We start from the raw sequence: 26312 nt of genomic DNA, 5'->3' as shown, positions 1-26312 counted from the left end.
ACATTTTTTCAACATTTTAACCAAGTTTAGTATATTATTTTTGTTTTGTACAATTTTACAGTGAAAAATAGGAAAGGAGCACCATTCAAAGGTTTGGGCACCGCAAGAGATTTGAGCTCTGAGATAACTTTGACCAAGGTCTCAGACCTTAATTAGCTTGTTAGGGCTGTGCCCTGCCGACCGAGCCTACTGCACTTTCAGGGTTCACAATGATGTCTCCACTACATTGGAAAATAAAACACAACCTGGATTTGCTCGGACTGCGAGCATGGTTGATCCTGAGCTCATCACAATTTAATGCTTAATCCACTGATATTCGGACTTCTTTCCTCTGTCTGGGGCCTTCTCGACTCACCTCGTATGCATAACATAAATGAGGAGAACGGCATCTCATCTTCCAACTAGACACCTCACAACGATAGGGAACACACTGCTGTTTTTTTTTTCTTAGTCCGGCTGAATTACCTTTCGTTGTTACTCGGATGATGCCCACGACCCCTTCCTGCCCCGGTACCATATAATCCTAAATAACTGCCTGTATTTCGCATAACGTTCCATGGTCTCATTGATCTTTCACTGCCCTGTCATCTCCATGTTGAAAATTGGCAAACTTGCACCCTTGACTCAATCCCGTGGGTTAGGGTTAACGGGGAGTCACTTTCTACACTCTGCTACTTTGTGCTAGGAATATCAAGGATAGCAGAACCAGGACATGGAACTGGGAACCAGGAGCTTGGGCTTGGACTCCGAGCCAGAGACTGCACAAGGACCCAGAATCCGGGTCTTGACTCGGGCTCGGACTACAGAACCAGGCGAGGACAAGACGTGGCTACAGGACGGGGAGAGGCAACAGGACTGGACGTCAGACTAATGGACAGGACAAGGGAACCCCAGCACAGGACGAGGAAATCCCAGCACAGGACAAGGGAACCCCAGCACAGGACGAGGGAACCCCAGCACCGGGCTGGGCAAGGTACTCCTGGGCTGGGCGAGGCACATGGACAAGACGAGAACACAAAGCGCTGGCTTGGACAGGACAAGGATCTTGGACGTGACTGGGACTGGACGAGACTCCGAAGCCTTGACTTGGTCGAGGGAGAGACAGGAATGCAGAGCCTTGATCAGGGAAAAACAGAAACGCAGAACACAGAGCCGAAGGAGAGACAGGAACATGGAACACAGAGCCGGGACCCCTCCTTGGGTACAGTACGTAGGGCCGGGACACATTACACAGAACACTGAAAACAACGAAACAGGTCCCAACGCTAGGTAGCGGTAAAACGACCGGACCTACCTAGCGGAGGCGTGGACTTAAAGAGACAGTTCCAAACAGGGCGGGGCTCCAGACACAGGCAAGGCGAGGCAAAGTTCCAGGCAGAGGCAAGACGAGGCGAGGTAAGGCTCCAGGACAGGATACCGACGGCACGAAACCCACACAGAGGCAAGGACAGGATATTGACGACAGAAACCCCACAGAGAAAAGGACAGGATACTGTCAAGACGAACCAGCCACCCGCCTCGAACCCAGGGCCACTTAAATTCCCGGCTCAAAGACGAGAATCAGGTGCCTATGATGAAGCCCAAATGAGACAAGGGACAGCCGGGAGACGCGGAGTCCGGAGTCCACGCACCGTGCTGTGAGCCGGAACGCGAATTTCACGGGCCGGACCATGACAGTTACAAAGTAGCGGGGCAGATTTTTTTCAGGTAATCTGAATTCGTTTACCAGAATTTGATCAGGATTGGTCGTTGTCTCCCTATCCAGATACTTCTGACATACTGTGAGGCTGCATAGCCTCGCTAGGTGCTCAAAGGTTTATAGGTTGAAAGGTCCAATTCAATTCAAAGAATTGTATGCAATATACATCCTGAAACGCATTTCCTTCTCAAACATCCACGGAAACAGAGAAGTGCCCCAAAGAGTGAACGACGGTTAAACGTGAGAACTCAAAATCCCCCCTCCCCAGCTCCCCTCTCCCCGAGTGCGGCAGTGAGCAACAAACCCAGCAAAATGCGTCAAAACCACCACCGGGCACAAACGTGAGGTAGGCAACACCAAAGACACAGACTTGCAGTTACCCCAAAGACTTCTCGTTACATCCGGCATTCGACAAACCACAGGTTCTCTCTACCCCTAATAAGGGAGAGGGAGGTGTCCCCCATTTTCACGGCGAGTGGGAGACATAACAGCAACCGAGATCCGTGCCCGAAGACAGTAAAGCTCTCGGGTCTTCTCGCCCACAGCAAAAGTGTTTCCGGCCTCACCGGTGACACACGGGTCTCCTGCCGTGACGCCGACCCTCGATCCGGCCATCTCCAGAGCCCCGAGATCTCAGGCTTCCAAGTGCGGCCGAGACTCTCAGGCCGAACCCTGGGCATATCGGATAGCGGACAGTTCTGATACTCCAGTCCCATTCCCGCAAAGAACCGAAGTCAGCGTGTAACTCCAGATCAAGGTCTTCGAAAGAACCCTGAAAAGGAAAAATGAAAACATGACAGATGGTAGGAGAGCTGTTTCCGAAGATGCGTGCGAAGGAGTCGTTTAGTGGCATCTTAACTCTGCCTCCACATCCATGCATCTTGTTTCCGATCTGTGACCACTCTCCCTCTGAGGGGAAAATACACATTTCCCACCCGATCACGGTGCTCTTCATAATAACACATGTCGGGCAAACTAATTTAGACCTTCGCCTTTCCAGCAGAAAAATGGCTGCCTATCGTTGGCTGATATTCGTGTCTCTCTGAGCCACAGTGTTCTGTTCTTGTTCAGTGCTGGGGCCACTTCTGCAACCCTGTTATCATCTGGCATCTCAGAATTGTTCCCCAAAAAGTTATAACTTTGGACTAAGTATTCTCTCCCCTTTCTCTCCACAAGCCTCACTCAGCCCCGCAGAGTTGTTCTCATTTAATTCCATTAGGATATCGGCTACATTTCTGGTGAGTCGCAGCAGAATTTTCCCTTGCCTTTTTGAATCCGCCACTGCAAACCCCTTTTCGAATATGAATACCGGCGAAAATTATTAATTGGTGTCTCTACTATACATTCTTTCTCGCCGTCTACTTTATCTCGATTGCTCCTCTTGGTCCAAGCACTTTCTACGACAGGTCGATTGACCTCAGTATGTTCAGTGACTGATTGTCGCTTGAACCAGTTTCAACCAAGTTGACCAGTGAACTGTCTTGATCACCTCTCTCTATCCTCATTCATTATTGAACATTCCTCTCAAATTTTAAATACACTTGACAGACCCCTATGACATATAACCCAGGAATTCTCTACTGAGGCGAAGGTTTCGAGAGATTGGAAAGGTTTATCAACTTCTACACTCAAAATTCTATCCTGAATTGTTGCAGAATTTCAAATCTAGACAGACATCCCCTCTTATCGGTGCATTAACATACCGCGTCAAAAAAACAGCAATTCAATAACATAATGAACTCACTTCCCTGTAATCCATTAGCCACTTGGTTCTCTCACTCAATACTTGGGAAATAAAAGTCCCCTGTACCTATAGCATCAATCTCAGAAATTGCCTGTTTTGTAATTGAGAAGAGGGTAACGCAAAGTCTCAGAGTGGAGACTCCACTGGTCATGGTGAATGAAGGAAAATAAAGAAGCTGTGATAAAGATTTGGATGATTACCTATGGGACAATGTGAGGCAAGGAGGGTAAACGAAACCCGAGAGAAAGGATGCTTAATTGAGAATTGGGTAGAATGGCGGCAGCAAACTGAAATACAGCGGGTTCGATTATAAGAAGCAATAATGTTTTCCATGACGTGGAGACCCGTCTTGAAGAGAAGCTGTCCACCTTAAGGAGAGGGCAACATACTTGCGAGGAGGGCGGGTGCGAGGAGGGAGAAAATAATGCATTTGAATCAGTTTCTGATGGTTAGTGAAAGAAGAGTGAGTGATAAGAGGCAGATCAGCTTGTAGCGATGTGGAAGGATTGAGTGCAATGTATACTGATTTAAATCAGGAGTGGTGCAATTCCTCATGGTTATGACAACGATAGGCAGCCCACTTCCAAACACCTCCTGCCAGTACTCAAACAGGACTATGCTACCTTCTTCCATCCCCTTCCCCACATGCGACCAGCGAGAAAGTCGCAACGGAAGGAGACAGAGGCAGGAATCTGAAAGCAGAATATACCATGCACTGCATCCTTTCTGCCTCACCCAGAAGCTTTTGTGCCAGAACACTTAGCTGCCTTGTAAAGTCTCAGAATTACATTCTCCACACTGGACTGTGCGAAAATACATGGATAGGTGAGCAAGTGAAGAATTAAATAATCCGTTAAGTCACTTCTAGGTATTAACAGAGGATACCGCTAGACGTGCAAACCAGACAAGCGCCAAGCACCCGACCACATTTACGTCAGATCCATGAATGGTGGTCCAAGCGCTTAATTAATCAACATTACATCGAGACATTTTAGAGCGAGAAGTAACATAAATTTCGTTCGGAAATTTAGTGTGTCGCAGCACTGACAACATAGAAAATCCATGGTAATGTTTCATCGGTCTCTCATTACACCCACGAAGTGGAGACTCAGTATGGAGTATGGAGTACTCAGCATGGAAACTCAGTACAAAGTTATCGCGTGTGAATAAGTAAATGCAGGCGTGAGTATATGAGGGAGGACACACACTAAAGTAATATACCCTTAATTAGGTGATAAAGGCGATAGTTCCGGACCGGATTTGGTAGGCAAATGTTCCCAGTAACACACACAAAATGCTGGTGGAACACAACAGGCCATGCAGCATCTATAGGGAGAAGCGCTGTCGACGTTTCGGGCCGAGACCAGTACCCTGTTAAATATATATTCATTCAGCGGTGGTTATGGGGATTACTAAACATGACTCTATACAGCAAAACTTTCATTTAAATTACATCCTATGTTTGAGCGGAATTTAGAGGCCAGAAAACGTGGAAGCCGCTGGGGATGCGGTGACGCGATGACTGCATGTTTTAAATTGTTGAATATCAACTTGAGACGATACATAGCCTCCAGCGTCCATATGCTTGAAACTCGAAAGGATTTCTTAAATGTTTGAATGAATCTAATTATTGCTTAGTTGTAAACTGTTCAACACTTAATAGTACGACGTGTTCTGCAAAAGTTTATAATGTGAATGCATTGAGATTGTAAATTATTGCACGAGGACAGGACGTTTGCGGGTCCCCTTGAAAAACAAGGAGAGGTAATTCGGTCGTAAATGAATGGAAAGCAGTCGTGTCTTTGTTAGGTTTGTACTGACAGGATGTTTTAATTAATCCTCTGTTTCATCACAGGATATGACTGTCTGGAAAAGTCTAGTTCGTTGAGTGAAATGCATTTCCAGGTATATGAGTTGAATTTCAGAGAGTGGGTTTTTCCGAAATTACATGAAGTGTTAGTGTATGTGGGCCGCAACCACCCCGATCTTTCTTTCCTCTGGTCCTTGGAATATCTGATAAGGGATTACAATCTGGTATTTAACTGTTTATTCTGTATGCGCCAATTATCTACAACGGTTTTGAACGCAGAAAAGGACATGCTTTCACTTTGTTTTGCATGTACCTGTGTACTTATATTGTGTTCTTTTACTTGTCTACCTTGTTATTGATTTCAGAGGGAGTCGCCGATTTCACACCGGCCAGGTGGAATCGTGGTAAAAAGGTATCCATGTATGATAAACCCACTGTTCAAAGGGAAATTGGTATTAGGATAAATGCATTTGTACTCGAATTAGAAATTTGATTTTGGCATGTTGGAATGCAGGTTCACTTGCCTGGTCAGACTTTAATTTGACCATCCTGCAGCACTTAGATAAACGCTGAGTCTCAGAATGCAACTGCACGTTATACTGTATCATCCGATATATTTGGATAGCACCACAAGATGCTGCTAAATGTCGACTTTGGGGCCTCCATTGGAAAAGGTTGTTCCGATGTTAATGTAGCATCCGCCCTGTTCTATGTAACGGGTGTTCAGATTATACAGTATAACGTGCGGTTCCATCCTGAAATTCACCATTTTGCTGACATCGGTAAATTATCCAAGTGCTGCAGGATGGTCAGATTACAGTCTGCCTCTCAGAGCACTGTAACAGCAGAGTCGAGACAAACTAGTATACTGTACTAAACTTTATACCCTCTTGCAGAACATCACTGGTCCCTGTCCTCCAGGCAGAATTCCCTCCAATTACTATCTAATCTGCCAATTTGCTAATTCTGAGTCCACGAAACCAGGTTTCCCGAGATGGAATGCCGTCTAGCTTTCTGAACGTGCCTACCATGCCTAGCCTGGTGAAACACATGACCAAGTTAATACATCCCACATCGGTATTTGTGGGACTTAAGCGGTATTTTTTTTTACAATTTCAAAGAAATCAGTCATGGGCATAAAGGATGACCATCCATTACAAAACCACGCTGCCTATCCCCAACTAGAATACGTTTCTCGAGATACTCAAACATTTCCACCTTAAAAATCCTCTCCAATAGCTTGCCAACAACTCACGGAAGACTCATTGGCCTGTAACACTCAGGACAATCCTCACGGAATTCTTAGAACAAAGAAAAAAACATTTACCACCCTCCAATCCTCCGGTACTACTTCTGTGGATAGTGAGACCACAAATATCATGCCCAAATTCGCAGCAATATCTTCGCCCGCTTTCAACAGCGTATCTCCCTTCTAGAAAAGGCGAATGATTATTTTAATATTTTATAAGTTTCCAGCGCGTAATTGTTACCGTCGGTATATCTGTGTTTTGTTACGCTTAATCCTAATTAATCAAGGTCCCGCTCACTGTTGAATATATAAGCAAAGTATCATTAAGGACCTTCACTGCTTCCTTGCACTTCAGACGAATGCTTACCATTTTATCTCTCAGCTCTCCCACCCTCTGTCTCGTCACCCTCCTGTTCTTCTCGTACCTTAATGCGATTTTCCAAAGTCGCCTCATGTCCCTTTCTAAGTTCATTGTTCGTTTCCGTCCAGGCTACATTGTGACATTCCACAGCCCTGCCTGATCGTTTCTTCCTGACCCTCAAATATCTTTCTTTCTTCTTCTTGACGAGGTGTTCAATATCGTTGTCAATCAGGTTTACTTTACACTACCGTCCTTACCTCGCCTCAATGAGACAAGTCTATACTGAACCCCAATGCAAGTCGATAAAGAATCACCTGTTGTGCAGATCAAGGAGCAAACCCTCTCCCGAATTCGGCTCCCAAGCTGTTACCCATTAGCACCAATTAAATACAGTCTGCATCTATCCCGGTGTAGTTATCGGACATTTCGAATAGTTGACCCGCGAAGAGATCTATTACCTGATCCTTCTCCTTTTCTGGTGCAGGATCCAGGAGGGCCTGTTCTCCATTCCACCTGTCCGATAATTGTGCCAGGACTCATTTCTGGACACAAATGCGAAATTCAGTCATATCTATACCCTTTAACGCGAGGAAGTGCCGAAGAATTTTATTGAAATTTAAGCTGCCTGTGACAACAGCTTGTTAATATGGCACCTGTCCAAAATATATCTACGCATCTCCGCGCTGTTTCTGTATCTGTGTGTGTGTACACACACCACACACACACACACACCACACCATACACACACACACACACACACACACCACACCACACACACACACACACCACACACACACCTCCCGCACACACACGCACACATCACACTCAACACCCACACACACACACACCACCCACACAGACACACACACACACACACAAACACCACCCACACACACACACCCACACACACATACACCACCCCCCACACACGCACACACCACCCACACACACTCACACACACACAGCACACACACACACACACCACCCACACACACACATACACACACACCACACATACCCACACACACACACACACACACACATATATATTTTATTTTATTTATTTATTTATTTATTTATATATAATTTTTGGTGATGGGGTGCGGGTCTGCGGTCTGTACAGAATGCTCACAAACTAGTGATTGCTCCCTTTCTGCTCTGAGATCTACTCCCAGTCTATCAATAGACAGTCACTCCACGGTTCCTTCCCTTTCGGACTCTGCGTGCTATCATACTCTCCCCGTGTTTCAGTGGGACTTCCTTTACTTTCTTTTACCTGATTCCATTTTGAAATATATGAACCCGGGAAAGTCCAGCAGCCATTCCTGCCCTTGCGGTCTGGCATAATCTCTCAGTTGTGTGCTGGAAGGATTCATGTCAATATAAAAAAGAAAGACAATCTATCGAACAGTCCATACCGGATCTAAAATTAGAATAGGGAACGGATGAGGTGACAGATCTCTCCGCAGGTCACATTTTTAGAACGACAGGGCAGAACTCTCCTTCATTTACCGTACACGGGGTTATGACCAGGGAGCATGAGATGTATTGAAATGGAGATCTGCGATGTGTGGTGCTAACTGGGCAGAACATGGAATGGTAAATAAGGAAATAATGTACTGAAGGAAATGCACAACAGATATGTGGAGATTATTCACTAAACACTTACATGGGTTCAGTATAGGCTTGTCTCATTGAGGCAAAGGATGATAGCGTAAAATAACCCTTGCTGACAAGAAATATGGAACAGCTCGTCAAGAAGAAGAAAGGAAGATACTTAAGGTTTAGGATCAGATAGGGTTATGGCGAGTCACAATGTAGACAGAAAAGAATTTAACAATGGACTTCAAAGTTAGAAGCGGAGTAAAGATGCACTAAGATAAGTAAAGAACAGGAGGAAACCTGATAGAGTGTAGGCAGATCAGAGGTAAAAGAGGAAAACTTGTGTCTGGAGTCCAAGGAGGCAGTGAAGCTCCTCACTGAATACATTGATCAATGTGAACACAGCTTAAAAAGACAGATATGCTCGAACATGCCGACGCTGAAAAGAGGATGCGATAGAAACTTGGAAAACATGATAGATGATTCCCCGATACCGGAAGGGATATACTCCACGTAATAGATGATTCCCCGATACCGGAAGGGATATACCCCAGGTGATAGATGATTCCCCGATAGCGGAAGGGATATACTCCAGGTAATAGATGATTCCCCGATACCGGAAGGGATATATTCCAGGTGATAGATGATTCCCAGATACCGGAAGGGATATACTCCAGGTAATTTTGGAAGGCGAGCTCAGATATTGTTGTGCTTTTGGGCAGGATATTTGTGTCTTCGCAGGCCATGGAAGTAGAACTAGAAAATTGGAGGGTGGAAAATGTTATTCATTTGTTGACGAAAAATAATAGGGATACTTCTTGGAATTATTGACCAGGGAGTCTTACATCAGTAGTGGGTAAACTACTGGAGGGTATTATTGAAGAAGGAATTTATGAGTATTTAGAGAAACGTAGTCTGGTTAAGGACAGACAACATGATATGTTGTCCTTTATGAGTCAGATTGAATTATTTGAAAAAGTGAAAATAAAACAAACAGAAGAATCAGAACAGTCGATGTGGGTGCATTAATTACGGTCAAGTATTTGATCAGCTCCCCAAAGTGGACGCATTCAGAAAGTCAGAGGCATGGAATCGAGGGAAACCTGGTTGTGTTGATTCAGGATTGGCTTCCTAACAGAAGGCAGATGATGTCGTAGACAGAATGAATTCTGGATGGAAGACAGCGAGCAGCCGTGTTCCGCATGCAGAGTCGAAATTTCGGTACACTTCATAACTTTCTTTCGAGTTTGCAGTTAAACTGCTGAAATAGGGCTGAGGGAAATAGTCGATTTAATCTGAACACAGAGCAGCAGCTGGATAATTTATGGAGTTAAGACTGACGACGTAAGCAAATCGCTGAACGATTGACTGGACCGGCACGTTGTCTAAACTGACCTGTCATTTACGTATTACAGGGCAAATGCAACATTGACTTCAAAGCACTACAACTCAAAACCAGCATTTCAATGTGTTCAGCAGCAGCTTTTGCTGCTCATTAAAATAACCAGCCTTTGCAAAATGCCAATTTCAAATTCCCAATTGAAGTACACACCATTTTATCATAATGTCAATTTACCTCTGAATCGTGGTTTTATCGCATCCAGTGCAGATACGCTCATATTTCGATCTATTTAACCCTGAATCCACATGGCCGGTGTGGAATCCGTGTCTCCATCTAAAATCATTAATATATGAAACACACAAATCTACACAAACTAAAATCGCAACGAAAGCAAAGCAAATATCCAGGCTTACACTTGTCTTCCTTCAAAACCATCACAGGCAATTGGGGAATGCAGAATAAACAACTTCAAAAGTTTCCATCTTCTCATGCAATAACCATCCATTAACTCAGTCTCCATGCTTCAGTGTGTGCGAGGCCAGAGGGATCGAACAGTATCAAAGACTGTCTAGATTGGTCGGTGCTGTGAGACACTGAAGTTCTAACCCAGACATACAGTCAGTCAGCCACAGGGAACCACTGCACAGAAACAGGGTCTCCAGCCCGTCAGATCCGGGAGGAATTGTTTAAACTGCCTACTGCCATCGACCTCACCCGGACCGTGGCCATCCATATCCCTCTCATCCGTGGACTTCTCCAATCAACTCCTAAACGTTGACATCGGAATCTCAATTATCATTTGTGTTGGCAACACTCTGACCACCCTCTGAGTGAAGAGGTTTTCACTCATGTTTCCCTTAAACATTTCACATTTCACCCTTCACCTATGATTTCCAGTTGTATTCTCGCCCAACATCAGTGGATAAACCCCTCTTGCATTTACACTCTCTATACGCCTCATAATGTTGTATACCTCTATCAAATCTCTCCTCTGTCTTCTACCCGCTCGGGAATAAAATGCTGACATATGTAATCTTTCCTTTTAATTAAAAACATTCAGTCCGTCACGGCACTAGCTGTGTAATTTTTTTTCTGCATTATTTTAACTTTATTTTCATTTTTCGCGCACACAGTTTTCCAAATTAGGCCCCGATAAAGCCTTAAACAACAGCAAGGTAACGTCTCAACTCCTGCACTCTGTATTTTGGTCTATGAAGGCCAATGTGCGAAAATCTTTTTTTTTATGACCCTGTCTTACTCTGGTGTAACTTTCATTGAATTATGGACCTGCATTCCCAGATTCGTTTGTTCTATCGTACTCCTCAGTGCCCTATTTCTCATTGTGTCAGACCAACCCTGTCTGGTCCGCACAAAGTGCAAGATCTAACTCTTGTCTGTGTTAAATGCGATCTGACATTTTTCAACCCATTTTTCCAGCTGGTCCAGATTCCGTTTCATGCTCCGGTACTCTTCCTCGCTGTCGACTAGACCCGCAATGTTGCTGTCATCGGCAAATTTGCTGATCTTGTTAACGACATTATCATCCAGATAGTTGATATAGATTACAAATAACAACGGGCACAAGAACGATCCCTGGGGCACTCCACTCATCACAGGTCCCCAGTCAGAGAGACAACCATCCATTACCACACTCTAGCTTCCCCAACGTATCCAATGGCGAATCCAATTTGCTACCTCATCGTAAAAGCCAAACGACTGAACCTTCTCGAACATCCTCCCATACGGAACCTTGAGAAATTCCTTGCTGAAGTCCCTGTTAGACGGCATCCACTGCCTTGCCTTCCACACCATTCCTGGTAACTACCTCTTAAAGCTCTGTGAGATTCGTTAGACATGACCTACTACGCACGGGCCCATTCTGACTATCGCTAATGTTCTTGTTTGTCCAGTTACTTCCCTTCATACTCCATGACCAGCGTAGTCTGAACAACAAGGACAATTCATCATTACATAATACTGGGCGAGTCCCTTCCAAGCAAAGCTATCGAGATCATCCAGCGGTCGGGACTGATATTTATGGCCTAATATTTTTTTAATTCTCCTGCACTTTATTATCCGACGCATTGAGAGTAGTCTGGAAGAGCTAGGCGTTGTAGCTTTAAATAATTAATCGATTTACTTAACTATAGCAAGATACGGTACGCTCGGTCGAACACAGAACATAGAATATTACAGCACAATACACGAGGTTCTGATAGGCTTTCAACTAATGTAAGTTCGATCTAACACATCCCCCCGCATCTCCATCAGAATCAAAGGTTTCAAAGGTACATTTAAAGAATCAGAACAGATTTAATATCACAGACATACGTCGCGAAATTGTTAACTTTACGGCAGCAGTACAACGAAATACAGGATAAATAAATATAGAGAAAACAAAACTGAGAAACAGGTGGCAGCGGGGAAAAAAGCTGTTCCTGAATCGCTGAGCCTGAGCTTTCAGGCTTCTGTATCTCCTTCCCGATGGTAACACTGTGTAGAGGGCACGTCCTGTTAGTGGACAATGTTAATGATGGGCGCCACTGTGACAAGAATCATCCCTTGTAACAATGATCAATGAGATACACATAATCTGTATTTACCAACAAGTATCTTTTATTACTTCTACTAAAACCACGTAGATTTACACACTGTCGCTGACAACAACATTGCGGGTGTAGTCGACAGTGATGAAGAGTACAGAAGCATGAAGCGGAATCTGGACCAGCTGGAAAAATGGGTTGGAAACAGTTGTCTTAACAAGTAGCTACTCTTCTGAGCATGGTCTCAGGTTTATTGCTCTGATTAGATTGTCCCAGAGTCAAGAATCAGTTCAGAGTCCACGCCCTTCACATAACAAATGGCGACTTGTTTGAGAATGGTCTCAGGTTTAGCAGATCATTACCTGAAGCTTCCTGTGTCCACATTCAGCTCCTGTGATTAAATTATTCCAGTGCAAGAATCAGTTCATAGCCAACAAAATGGGGGAAAACAGAGAGAACTGGTTTGTATGCTTCCCTGTCCTTGATCAGTCTGTAGTTTCTTCTGGCCAACAGTGATTTATGAGCCATTCAATCTGACACGAGGGTATCTTTCTCGGGTCTGCTATCGTCTGAATGCACAGGGGTGGATGATGGAGGTTTTGCAGAGATGCCGAGTGCTGTAGGGGTCGAAGGGGTTTATAGAAATGCGGTGTGATGTAGGGGTTGGAACGGTTTTGTTACGTGCCCCGTAACGGGTTAAAATAATCAGCATAAATGGAACACACCTGGAGCCTGGTATTGTTGCAAATAAAACACTGTTCAATAGTATCTACGTAATCTCGTAATATAAAACCAGATAAATCAACCAGGTTAGCAGAGCTTATGCAAATGTAAGTGTGTAAATATAAAACCCCAAACTTCTTCAGCTTAGGTGGTAAATGATACAGTCTTACGATGGTATAGGGATGACGTAAGTTCAGTTCGTGATATTAAGTTGAGTAGAATTGAGGAGAGAGAGAGCGGTGATTTGTTTTCCAAGTAAGCTGATGTCGTCGATCTCTCCGTTGCCTTCCGAAGTCCTGTAAAAGTTTTGTGATCACACAAAAGAGTACCGCCTTCACGCAGTAAAGCTATCAAAGGTTAAACACACCGAATACATTCCACCGGTCACTCCTTTCCCACACTGCGATCAAAACCCACACTTTCGTGGGCACTGAAAGTTCATCCAGTGTCTATTTCTTCTGCATTTCTGTCCGTGTCTGTGTGTCTGTCTGAAAAGCCAGCTGACCTTGAATTTATCCCAAACATGCTGAACACCAGCTGCCCATTTATAGCTCCGCCCTTCCGTAACCATGGCGACTCACGAGCTGCTCTCTCTTTCTTTCTCTCTCTCTCTCTCTCTCTCTCTCTCTCTCTCTCTCTCTCTCTCTCTCTCTCTCTCTCTCTCTCTCTCTCTCTCTGAATCGGTGTACACCAACTCTCTCTCTTTTTAAAGGCACAGTCCATATTGAATACATCTTAGCATCTCGACACAGTTTTTACAGATAGCGAGGGCTGTCAGCACACTTCTCCACCAATGTGGAAATGCAGTTTACTTGTAGAACCAAACTGGCATTTCTGTCTGTAACAAAATGAAACCCATCTTGTGTCGGAGTGTTTTGCTAATAATGTTCGTGCAACATTATGCTGAGTGATCCTGAGTACCTGACTGCAGACCGCAGTCCCTACACTATAATGGCAGAATATGGCATTAAAGGCAAAACTTTTGACAGTGCGGAGGATCAGAGGGATCTTGGGGTCCGAGTCCCCAGAACACACAAAGCTGCTACACAGGTTGACTCTGTGGTTAAGATGGCATATAGTGCATTGGCCTTCACCAATTGTGGGATTGAGTTTAAGAGCTGAGAGGCAATGTTGCAGCTATATAGGACCCTGGTCGGATCCCACTTGGAGTACTGTGCTCAATTATAGTTGCCTCACTACAGGAAGGACATGGAAACCATAGAAAGGGTGCAGAGGAGATTTACAAGGATGTTGTCTGAATTGGGGAGCATGCCTTATGAGAATAGGTTGAGTGAACTCGGCCTTCTTCTCCTTGGAGCGATGGAGGATGAGAGGTCGCCTGATAGAGGTGTACAAGATAATGAGAGGCATTTATCGTGTGGACAGTCAGAGGCTTTCCCCAGGGCTGAAATAGCTGGCATGAGAGGGCATAGTTTAAGGTGCTTGGAAGTAGGTACAGAGGAGATCACGGGTAAGTTTTTTTTTACACAGAGCGAGGTGAGTTCGTGGAATGTGCTGCTGGCGACGGTGGTGGAGGCGGAAACGATACGGTCTGTTAAGAGAATCCTGGATGGTTACATGGAGCTTAGAAAAAGAGGGCTATGGGTAAAGCCTAGGTAGGTCTAAGGTAGGGACATGTTCGGCACGGCTCTGTGGGCCGAGGGGCCCATATTGTGCTGTAGGTTTTCTATGTTTCTACTCAGACGACGGCCACTGGGTTTGTCCAACCTTCCTTTAATTTGCTCTTACTAATCAATCCCAAATGCCGATTGGCCACTAGTTGATTGGTCACCGATTGCTCTATTGCACTGCCGTGAGCTGCCCCTCGGACAATGAGCCTTATTGAAGTTCCCTCCTCTCCAGATCTCCGATGTCCAGGTTGGCCACTAGTCAAAGCCACCGGACTTACCTCTCAGTGATGGCCATGTCAATGACAGCAACATGACACTGGCAACCGAGTACATTGTCTTAGACAAGACACCTGCCAAATCTAATGCCACTCCCCTTCGCACTACATATGGACTGCTGCCTATGTATGCATATTGATCTGTTGTCCCCACATGTTCATTGATCTCTTTCCCTCTCTGCAATGTGAATACACCAGTTAAAGCCATCTCCTGCGTGTGTGCTTCTATTTGATATGTAGTTACAGAGACACAATGCAGGCTGACATTTGAGTACAGAAGTGATGACCATAAGTTTCTCTATTCCTCCAACCCTGAGACAATTTTAGATCTAGATTCTTTGTTGTTCTCACAGTTCCAGTCCAAGAAATGCATTTGTCTCTTTCACATTTTGCAAGGGACATGTAAGAAACGGCAAGAAGAAAATACACAGATATAACTGTTAGTAAAAAATTTATTGGTGGCTTATTATACAAATGCCCCAAGTGAAGATGCTGTACCTATCTGTACGCAATGCAACAAGGACTGCTCACTTGGAATAACTTTACAATTGACTTAAATTGTGGTGCTCCTGTCAATATTGTAATGTCATTATGGGTGCAGTAAGAATTAGGCTGAGTGATGACACCTGACAGCTTTACAAACATTTGTAGAATGTAGAAAGGCACCAACTCTATGAATTAATGTATACTCAAATATAATTTCGGAATAAACCTTCTTACATTGCATAAACAACTGATTAACACATGTTTACAAACTGCATTACATTCCAACAGTTGCTACATTCTCTCATGACTCATGCCGTCCTTTTCGTGGATGCAGACTTCTGGGCAGCATGAGCACATTTCAGATTGGCATCATGCACCGCATCCCACATCAATAGCAGTTCGAAAGGCCGAAAACGGTGCACTAGCAGCAACTCACGGTAATAGCAAGGATTGAAAGAGTCATCCTGGGTTGAAGGAACCCTGACTCCAGCTGTCCTGAATCCGCTATGGGAGCGTGGGGCTAGTCCAGTCTTGGCCAGACACATCCCCCAAAAGACATCATCAATGGGGTATAGTTCAAGGTCTTGGGCTATCTGGTAAATGATGTGAGCTGTATACACAGACATAAGTATGCCCGCTCCACTAACGTATGGTGGGTACGACTTGATGGTGGTCACTATTTCTGGCACATAATACTTGCTCGACTTCTGGCGATTGGGCCCAAACCCATAAACGAGATGGCCCACAAACAGGTGTTGGTGAACCTTCATGCCTAGCAAGTAATCAACCATGTTATCGGTGTTGGCAAAGACATCATCATCTCCATTGAAGATGAATTTAGCTCTGGGGCAAAATTCACTGACCCACTGCAGCAACTTGTATTGTTTGAGGGTGAGGTTGAAAAAGGTATCCAAGAAATCCCATTGTAGGACATCTCTGTGTTCTCTGTTTTCCATGGCTAAAAGCTGATTCAATTTCCTCCTTTCCTTTTGGTCAGGAGAGACACCAGAGATAAAGACTCTCTTAATTAGGACCCCATTGAATTCGCGTTCTTTGCCCCAGGTCTTCCTTACCATTTCCCGCCGATCCTGGTTGAAAGGGTGAGATTTGATCACCAGGAGCAGGAAGACATTCTGAGATCCTTCTCGACCACCACATTTGTCTGGGGCATTTAGAATCATGTCAAATTCTCGACAGTGTTTATACATCAAGAAGTTTTTTATGTGCTCTTTCTCTTGATGAAATGAGGACAGGTGCAACAATGTCCTGTTCGCGTGGCACTTTGGCTTGAGCACTGATTTAGTTGCATCAGCAGTAACAACCTTGGGCAGGTCATTGCGATGAAAGGTTTCTGCAAGATCATCAGTCTCTCGACGTTGGTCATTATCCCAGAACACGAAGAACAATCCCAGAGTAAGCAAAACACCCAGCACTACTTTCTCATTGAATCGCCGACGTCTACTCATCTTTCACCTGAAATAGAGAAAACAATATGGATTAATTCAAAGAAAACTTTACATTTACATGATGCTTGAGAAGAATGGGAAGTTTAAACTGTAATGAGTTTCACTAATGCTTTGTAATATTGACCTCAAAATGGTGATAAGGTAAGGAATAGGGAAGGCCCTACACACTGTTGAAAGTTTAATTAACCTGAAGCATTCCATCCCAGCAGAAAAAGAAATCTACCTATAGGATACCATCTCTGTCATTAAACTGAAAATCGCATAGTTTTTTTCTGGGCCTTAAAGGTATATGATTCCAAAGGGTTTATTCCACCTCGCTTCACAGGTCTCATCACTCCTCCCGGGGCTTAAACTGAACTGAGACATAGAGCAATATAGCACAATGCAGACATTTTGGCCCATGATGTTGCACCGAACTTTTAATCTGCTTCAAGATCAATTGAACCCTACTCTCTCAAACAGCTGTCCATTTTTCTTTCATCCATGTGTCTATCTAAAAGCCTCTTAAATCTCACTGATGCATCTACCCTTATCACTACCCAGGCTGTGCATTCCATACAGCCACCATTTTCTTTTTTTTTAAAAAATACTACTTCTGAAAAACCCCTATACTTTTCTCTAATCACCATAACATTATGCCCCCTCATATTAGTCATTTCTACCCTGGGAAAATGTTGTTGGCTCTCCATTCTACCTATGCCTCTTACCAGCCTATACGCCTCTATCAAATCACCTCTCCCCACCTCCCACCCCCACCTTTGCTCTAAAGAGGAAGGTCCCAGCTCGCACACCATTCAGGTTGAGTTCACAGGTTACTGATACTATGGAAGATGATGTATTATTGACCATTGATTAGTAACTGAATATATGGCAGTGCAGGGAAGGTAACGTGTTAGCATAGCTACTGAAAACATTTGATTTTCATGGCATTTCAACCAGGTCTATGTAAACCTACAATAGGAGAAACAAAGAGAAGTATACTCAAGGACCTTGGCTTTTTGCTTCTATTTTAACCAGAGAATTGTATTCAAAGTTAAATTAGCAGTGGCCCACCCACCCTGCCATCCATTGGTCAAGCCACTTTATGAAAGGCTGCAACTAAGGCATAACTAGTCCCAAAGGCAAGGCTAATTCGACTCAGATATTCAGTAGTAAGCAATTGTGACAAGACAGCGAAGCCATCGCAGGCCCATATCTATTAAAGGAAAACGGCACCAGCATCACCTATGGCAGGAATTTACGCTTCATGAAGAGCAGTGAACCTTGGACTCCAGGAGCCCAGAGAAAGCACAGATAACTGATAGCAGAACAGGGCAGATAGTTAGCATGATCCACAATGTGTATGAGTAAAGCCTTGGATGCCAGGAGCCCTGAAAAGACGCCAGTGACTGATAGCAGAACGATGTGTACAAGTAAAACTATTTGCACAGGGATGCAACTTGTGTCACTGTAGAATTATGGAATCCTAGAGTAATGCGATCTAAACAGGCCCTTCGGCTCAACTGGTCCATACCAACCACAGCATCCTCCCTAATAATCCCAGTTGTCTAGTTTGGCCCATAACTCTCCAAGCCTCTCCCTTCCATGTACCTGTCCAAATGCCGGTTAAATGTTGGAGTTGAACCCACTTCAACCACTTCCTCTGGTAGCTTCTTCCGGGTACTCACTGTCCTCCGTGTACAGAGGTTATCCCCAAGGTCTCTTCTCAATTTTTCCCCTCCTCTCCTCCAACTGTGACCTCTCATTTTGTGCTCTCCAACTCTCCAATAATGACAATCCACCTTATCAATACCCCTTATGATTTTAAACTTCTGAGGTCACCTCCCATTCTCCAAGGAATAAAGGTCCAGCATGGCCAGCCTCACTTTAACCCAGGCCCTCTAGTCAAAAAACGTCCTCGTAAATTTCTTCTGCACCCTCTCCAACTTGACAGCGTCCTTCCTATAACAGGGTAAGCAAAATTGTAGATAATATTCCAAAAGTGGTCTCAACAACAAATTACATAACTGCAAATAATCCCCCGCTCCTAAACTCTACACCATAACTGATGAAGGCAAGCATGCTGAACACTTTTTTTCACCATCCTGCCTTTCAGTGAACTGACTTGTCAGTGCCTTGCCATTCAATGTACAAGTTCTACTTCATCTGAATGTCCACCACCTCACATATAACCATATAACAATTACAGCACGGAGACAGGCCATCTCAGCCCTTCTAGTCCGTGTCGAATGCTTACACTCACGTAGTCCCACCGATCTGCTCTCAACCCATAACCCCCCATTCCTTTCCTATCCATGTTGCTATCTAAATTTTTTTTTTAAATGACAATATTGAACCTGCCTCTACCACTTCTACTGCAACCTTGTTCCAAACAGCTACTACTCTCCGAGTAAAGAAGTTCCCCCTCGTGTTACCCCTAAACTTTTACCCACTAACTCTCAACTCATGTCCTCTTGTTTGAATCTCCACTACTCTCAATGGAAACACGCCTATCCACGTCAACTCTGTCTATCCCCCTCATAATTTGAAATACCCCTATCAAGTCCTCATTCAACCTTCTACACTCCAAAGAATAAAGATCTAACTTGTTCAACCTTTCTCTGTAACTTAGGTGCTGAAACCCAGGTAACATTCTAGTAAATCTTCTCTGTACTCTATTTTGTTGACCTCTTTCCTATAGTTCGGTGACCAGAACTGTACACAATACTCCAAATTTGGCCTCAGCAGTGCCTTGTACAATTTTAACATTACACCCCAAATCGTATACTCAATGCTCTTATTTATAAAAGCCAGCATACCAGAAGCTTTCTTCACCACCCGATCCACGAGATTCCACCTTCAGGGAACTATGCACCATTATTCCTAGATCACCCTGTTCTTCTGCATTCCTCAATGCCCTACCATTCAACATGATTGTCCTATTTTGAATAGTCCTACCAAAATGTAGCACCTCACACTTATCAGTATTAAACACCATCTGCCATCTTTCAGTCTACTCTTCTAACTGGCCTAAATCTCTCTGTAAGCCTTGAAAACCTGCGTCATTATCCACAACGCCACCTATCTTAGTATCATCAGCATACTTACTAATCCAATTTACCACCCCATCATCCAGATCATTAATGTGTATGACAAACAACACTGGACCCAGTACAGATCCCTGCGGCACACCACTAGTCACTGGCCTCCAACCTGACAAACAGTTATCCACCACTACTTTCTGGCATCTCCCATCCAGCCACTGTTGAATCCATTTTACTACTTCAATATTAATACCTAACGATTGAATCTTCCTAACTAACCATCCTTGTAGAACCTTGTCAAAGGCCTTAGTGAACTCCATATAGACAACATCCACTGCTTTACCCTCGTCAACTTTCCTCGTAACCTCTTCAAAAATTCCATAAGATCTGGGGACGTCGCGTGATGACGTAGGATCAAGACGTTGGGAATCCAGCTCCCTCGTAAAAAGTAATGAAATAAGGTTTAAATGAAGAAGAGTTAACAAGTATCTACTAGAAACTATTTATAAATAACTCAGAATTATCTTTTGATATGGCTCCTAAACCGAAACAGAAGAAAGCTACTACTTCGAAGACTGCGCAAATCGGCGGGGAAAAAGGCCTAACCGTACCGGCGAAGCCTCGGACTCAAGTTGGATCTCCTCACGGCGAAGTGCATGACACTTCTGATGATGCGGGACAGGAAGTTGCAGCAATGTCGGCGGTCTCTAAAAGAAACGGCAACAACAATGGATGCGCGAAGAAACAAGTATGCATGAACAGATATCAGCAAAAGTAACAAAACTACAAATCCCAACTACGGCTGGAAGGGAAACTGGAATTATATCGGAAGTGGAGTCAGACTCTTTGGGAAATTCAGAGGAAGATGAAGAGGAAAAGAAAATGGAGATTAAAGGAGTCATAAAAGATATCCTGATATATATCATGAATAAATTAAAAGCTATAAGAAGGATGCAGAATACACTCGATAATGTGGTGGAAAAACAAAAGAAGATGGATAATAAAGTTAAAGAAATGGAAGTAAAATTGGAAGAAAATACTGAAAGAATAGATAAGATAGAAGACAATAATCTTGCCTGAACAATAAAAAAACGGATGTTGGAAAAAATAGATGCGCTTGAAGACTCAAGTAGACGAAATAATATCAAAATTGTTGGTCTTATGGAAGGTACAGAGGGAGAAAATCCAATAAAATTCTTTCAAGAATGGATTCCGAAAATTTTGGCAATGAAAGAAGGAAGCCAAGTAATTGAAATTGAAAGAGCACACAGAACTTTAAGACCAAGACCTCAGCAAGATCAAAATCCAAGATCAATTTTGATAAAATGCTTGAGGTACCAAGATAAAGAAATGATCTTGAAGGCAGCTACTCAAGGTGCTAAAAAGAGAAATGGGCCATTGATAATAGAAGGGAAAAGATTTTTTTTTAATCCAGACATAAGTTACGATCTTCTGAAGAGGCGGAAGGAATTTAATCCAGTGAAAAAATCTTTATGGGAAAAGGGCTATAAATTTTTATTGAGCTACCCAGCAAAATTGGTCATTTTCCTTGATAACGAAGAAAGAAGCTTTTTCGTTGACTACCGGAAAGCAGAGAAATTTGTACAAGAATTACCTGATGTCCACGAAGAGGACTAAAGAATTATAGAAATGAAGTGGACTAATGATGAAGACTGAAAGAAGGTTGGACTTGACAGACATTTATAAGGAAAAAAAATAGTTGAGTATTAATTGGGAGTAGAGACATTAATTATTTTTTTTTCTTCACTAATATATTTTCTTTTTTTTTGCGGGGGAGGTGGAGGAGCTCCTGATCGATGGCTGCGAGTTTCACGTGTACAATCATGGCGATTGCCATGACCCGTAAAATGGGGGGGGAGGTAATGTTGTGTTCTTTTTGTTCGCAACATTAGTGGGGGGGGGGTATTTTGGGATTTTTTTCTTATATATTAGTTACCTTTCCTCTATTTTTCTTCTTTTTTGCCTGGATGGTTGGGGAGAGAGTCATAGTAACATGGAGAATTTTAAAGAGTTCCCAAGGTATTGTGAATGATTAATTTACTTAATTTTTTAAAGTTTTAATGTTAATGGACTTAATGGACCTGTGAAAAGAAAAAGAGTTTTAACATATATTAAGAAAATGAAAGGCGATATAGCTTTTTTACAAGAAACACATTTAACAGAAACAGAACATAAGAAATTAAAGAGAGATTGGGTTTGAAATGTCTTGGAGCTTTATTTAATTCAAAATCGAGAGGAGTTGCAATTTTCGTTAATAAATCTTTACCAATTAAAATACAAAATGTAGTAATTGATTCTGTGGGGAGATATGTGATTATACATTGTCAATTTTTTTCAGAATTATGGACTTTTATGAACATTCATGCACCAAATGAAAATGATGTAAAATTCATACAAGAAGTTTTTTTGAACTTGGCTGATGCACATGATAAAATATTAATAGGTGGAGATTTTAATTTTTGTTTAGATCCAGTTTTGGATAGGTCAACTAAAGTTGCTACAAAATCAAAAGTAATAAAACTATCTTTATCATTAATTAAAGATTTAAACCTGATTGATATATGGAGAAAAATTAATCCAAGAGAAAGAGGTTATTCATTTTATTCAAATAGACGTAAAACTTACTCAAGGATTGTTTTTTTTTATTATCAAAAAATATTCCAGAGAGTGTAAAGTGTGGAATATAAAGCATGAATACTGTCAGATCATTCCCCCTTGATAATGACAATGATAAAGATGGATAAGGAGGAATCGATCTATAGATGGAGATTTAATTCAATTTTATTTAAACGTCAAGATTTTTGTGATTTTATGAAAAAACAGATTCAATTTTTTTAATACAAATTTACATTCAGTTGAGGATAAAATTGTATTATGGGAAGCAATGAAAGCATATTTAAGCGGTCAGATTATAAATTATACATCTAAAATTATGAAGGAATATTTGGCAGAAATAGATCAATTAGAAAAAGATATCATAAAGTTAGAAAAAGAATCTCAAAGATATATGACGGAAGAAAAACGAAGACAACTTGTTAATAAAAAACTACAATATAATACACTTCAGTCATATCGTACAGAAAAAGTAATTATGAGAACTAAACAGAAATATTATGAATTAGGCAAAAGGTCACATAAGATTCTTGCTTGGCAGTTGAAAACAGAACAGGCTTCTAAAACAATAAATGCAATTAGAACAAGTGTAAATAAGGTTACTTATAAACCTTTAGAAATTAATGAAACTTTTAAAAAAAAATATACTGTATCAATCAGAATCACAAAATAAGATTGCTGAGATAGATACATTTTTATCACAAATAACCCTTCCAAAATTAAATTTGGAAGAACAGAAAGGATTAGATATGCCCTTTACATTAAAAGAGGTTGAAGAAGCTTTAGGATCACTTCAGAGTAATAAATCCCCAGGAGAAGATGGTTTTCCTCCTGAATTTTATAAAAAAAAACTTAAAGATTGATTAATTCCTCCTTTTATCGAAGTATATCTAGTGGAAAGGATGCATAAACTCCCACAATCTTTTTTAACAGCGACTATAACTGTTTTGCCAAAAAAAGATTGAGATCCTTTAAAGCCAACATCATATAGGTCTATTTCTTTGTTGAATACAGATTATAAAATAATAGCAAAAATTTTATCTAACAGAATATCTAAACATTTACCAAAATTAATACATATGGATCAAACAGGTTTTATTAAAAACAGACAATCAATGGATAATATAAGCCGGTTACTTAGTATAATTCTTTTGGCACAAAAAAGAGAGGAAATGAGTGTGGCAGTTGCTTTGGATGCAGAAAAAGCATTTGATAGATTGGAATGGGATTTTTTATTTAAGGTTTTGAAAAAATATGAGTTAGGAAAATCTTTTATACAATGGATTAAAACCTTAAATACTAATCCTCAAGCTAAAGTAGTTACAAATGGTCAGATTTCAACACCATTTTGCTTAACGAGGTCAACTGGACAAGGCTGCCCATTATCACATGCTTTATTTGTATTGGCAATAGAACCATTAGCTGAATTAATTAGAACAGATTCAGACATTGGGGGCTTTAGAGTTAATCAAGAAGAATATAAGATTAATTTATTTGCTGATGATGTTTTGATTTATTTAACAAACCCATTGCAATCTTTGCAAAGATTATCTTATAGATTGGAAGAATATGGGAAAGTATCAGGGTATAAAGTAAATTGTGATAAAAGTGAAATTTTACCCCTTACCAAAGGAAATTATAATCAATGTCGATTAGTAACTGAATTTCGATGGTCAATAAATGGGATAAAATATTTAGGTATTAGAGTTGATAATGATGTAAAACATTTATATGAACAAAATTATTTGCCATTATTAAAAAAAATAAAAGAGGATCTTGATAAATGGATGATGTTACCAATAACATTAATAGGTAGAGTTAATGCTGTAAAAATGAATATATTTCCTAGATTGCAATATTTATTCCAAACTTTACCAATACAATTACCTCAGAAGTTTTTCAAGAACGGAATAAATATGTAATGAAATTTCTTTGGAAAGGAAAGATGTCAAGAATATCATTGGAAAAATTGACATGTAAATTTGATTTAGTAGGGTTACAAATTCCAAATTTTATGAATTATTATAAAGCAAATCAACTTAGATTTATTGCGTCTTTTTTTGATGAAGAAAAACCAGCATGGATTAGAATAGAATTAGATAAGATAGGAGAAAACATACCAGAAGATTTTATATATAAATGGGAATCCAAATGGATATGGGAAATAAAAAGAATCTCCTATATTAAGATACTTGATTGATTTATGGAATAAGGTAAATATGGACGATGAGATAAAGAAATCTTTATTAGCAAAAAGAACTTTAATTCAAAATAGGCTTATTCCTTTTACAATGGATAATAAACTTTTATATAATTGGTTCCAAAAGGGGATTAAATATATAGGTGATTGTTTTGAAGGAGGTACATTGATGTCGTTTGATCAATTAAAAAAAATAAATATAAAATATCAAAGAACACTCTTTTCTGTTATTTTCAATTGAAGGCTTATTTACGAGAAAAGCTGGGTCAAACAATGTTGATGCCAAAACCTAGTGAAATAGAAATATTAATTCAAAAAGTAAAAATTTAAAAAATTACATCTTGTATGTACAATTTGATTCAAAAACAGAGAATTAAATCAGTAATTCATAAATCAAGACAAAAATGGGAATCTGATTTGGATGTTAAAATTGATGGAAAAAGCTGGACAAGATTATGTTCTGATAGTATGTTAAATACAGTAAATGTTCGACTTAGATTAATACAATATAATTTTTTACATCAATTATATATAACACCACAGAAAATAGATAGATTAAATTCAAATATGTCTGACCAACGTTTTCGGTGTAATCAAGAAATTGGTACTTTTTTACATTCTACTTGGTCTTGTTTTACAACTCAACCATTTTGGATAAATCTAAGACTTTTATTGGAACAAATTATTGGAGTACAACTCCCACGTAGTCCAGTATTATTTTTATTAGGATACATTGAAGGGACATTACCGAAACTTAAATTGAATAAGTATCAGAAAAAAATTATAAAAATTGCATTGGCAATTACTTGGAAATCTGATTTATATTTAACTATGGATCGTTGGAATAATGAAATACATAGTTGAATTCCACTTGAAAAAATTACATACAATCTAAGAAATGAATATGATATATTTTTGAAAATTTGGCTCCCATACCTACAAAAGATAGGATTAAATACATAGATCTTTTGAAGATAAAATTATAAAGTAATTGGGGAAAGTATAAATAAATATTAAAATTATTTTGAACTTCATGGAGCATGTGGGGATCCTCCGGTATCCAAGCAATCTTTCTCTTCTTTCTTTCTTTAGACAAGGGTTAAGGGTGGGGGAGGGTTAAGGGTAGGGGGGAGTGTTAATATTATTTTTCTTTTTCTTACTATTTTATCACCACATTTATTCTTTGTAAATTTCTAAAAATGTAATAAATATTTTTTTTAAAATTCAATAAGATCTGTCAAACATGGCCTTCTACGCACCAATCCATGTTGACTGTTCCTAACCAGACCCAGTCTATCCAGATATTTATATATACCATCTCTAAGAATACTTTCCATTAATTTACCCATCATTGACGTCATAATTACAGGCCTAGAATTGCTAGGTTTACTCTTAGAACGCTTTTTAAACAATGGAACCACACGAGCAATACGCAATTCCTCCAGCACCATCCCCGTTTATAATGACATTTGGAATATTTCCGTCAGAGCCCCTGCTATTTCTACACTAACTTCCCTCAAAGTC

The 26312-nt window shown here is 41.1% G+C and overlaps 1 pseudogene; it reads right to left on the bottom strand.

Moving 5' to 3' along the window:
- Nucleotides 1–15771: 15771 nt before the first annotated feature.
- Nucleotides 15772–16931, bottom strand: LOC140720822 (N-acetyllactosaminide beta-1,3-N-acetylglucosaminyltransferase 3 pseudogene; annotated as a pseudogene).
- Nucleotides 16932–26312: the final 9381 nt, after the last annotated feature.

The sequence above is a fragment of the Hemitrygon akajei genome, unplaced genomic scaffold (genome assembly GCF_048418815.1).
Source record: "Hemitrygon akajei unplaced genomic scaffold, sHemAka1.3 Scf000047, whole genome shotgun sequence".
Taxonomy (NCBI): domain Eukaryota; kingdom Metazoa; phylum Chordata; class Chondrichthyes; order Myliobatiformes; family Dasyatidae; genus Hemitrygon; species Hemitrygon akajei.
This window is presented reverse-complemented; position numbering and strand designations above follow the sequence as displayed.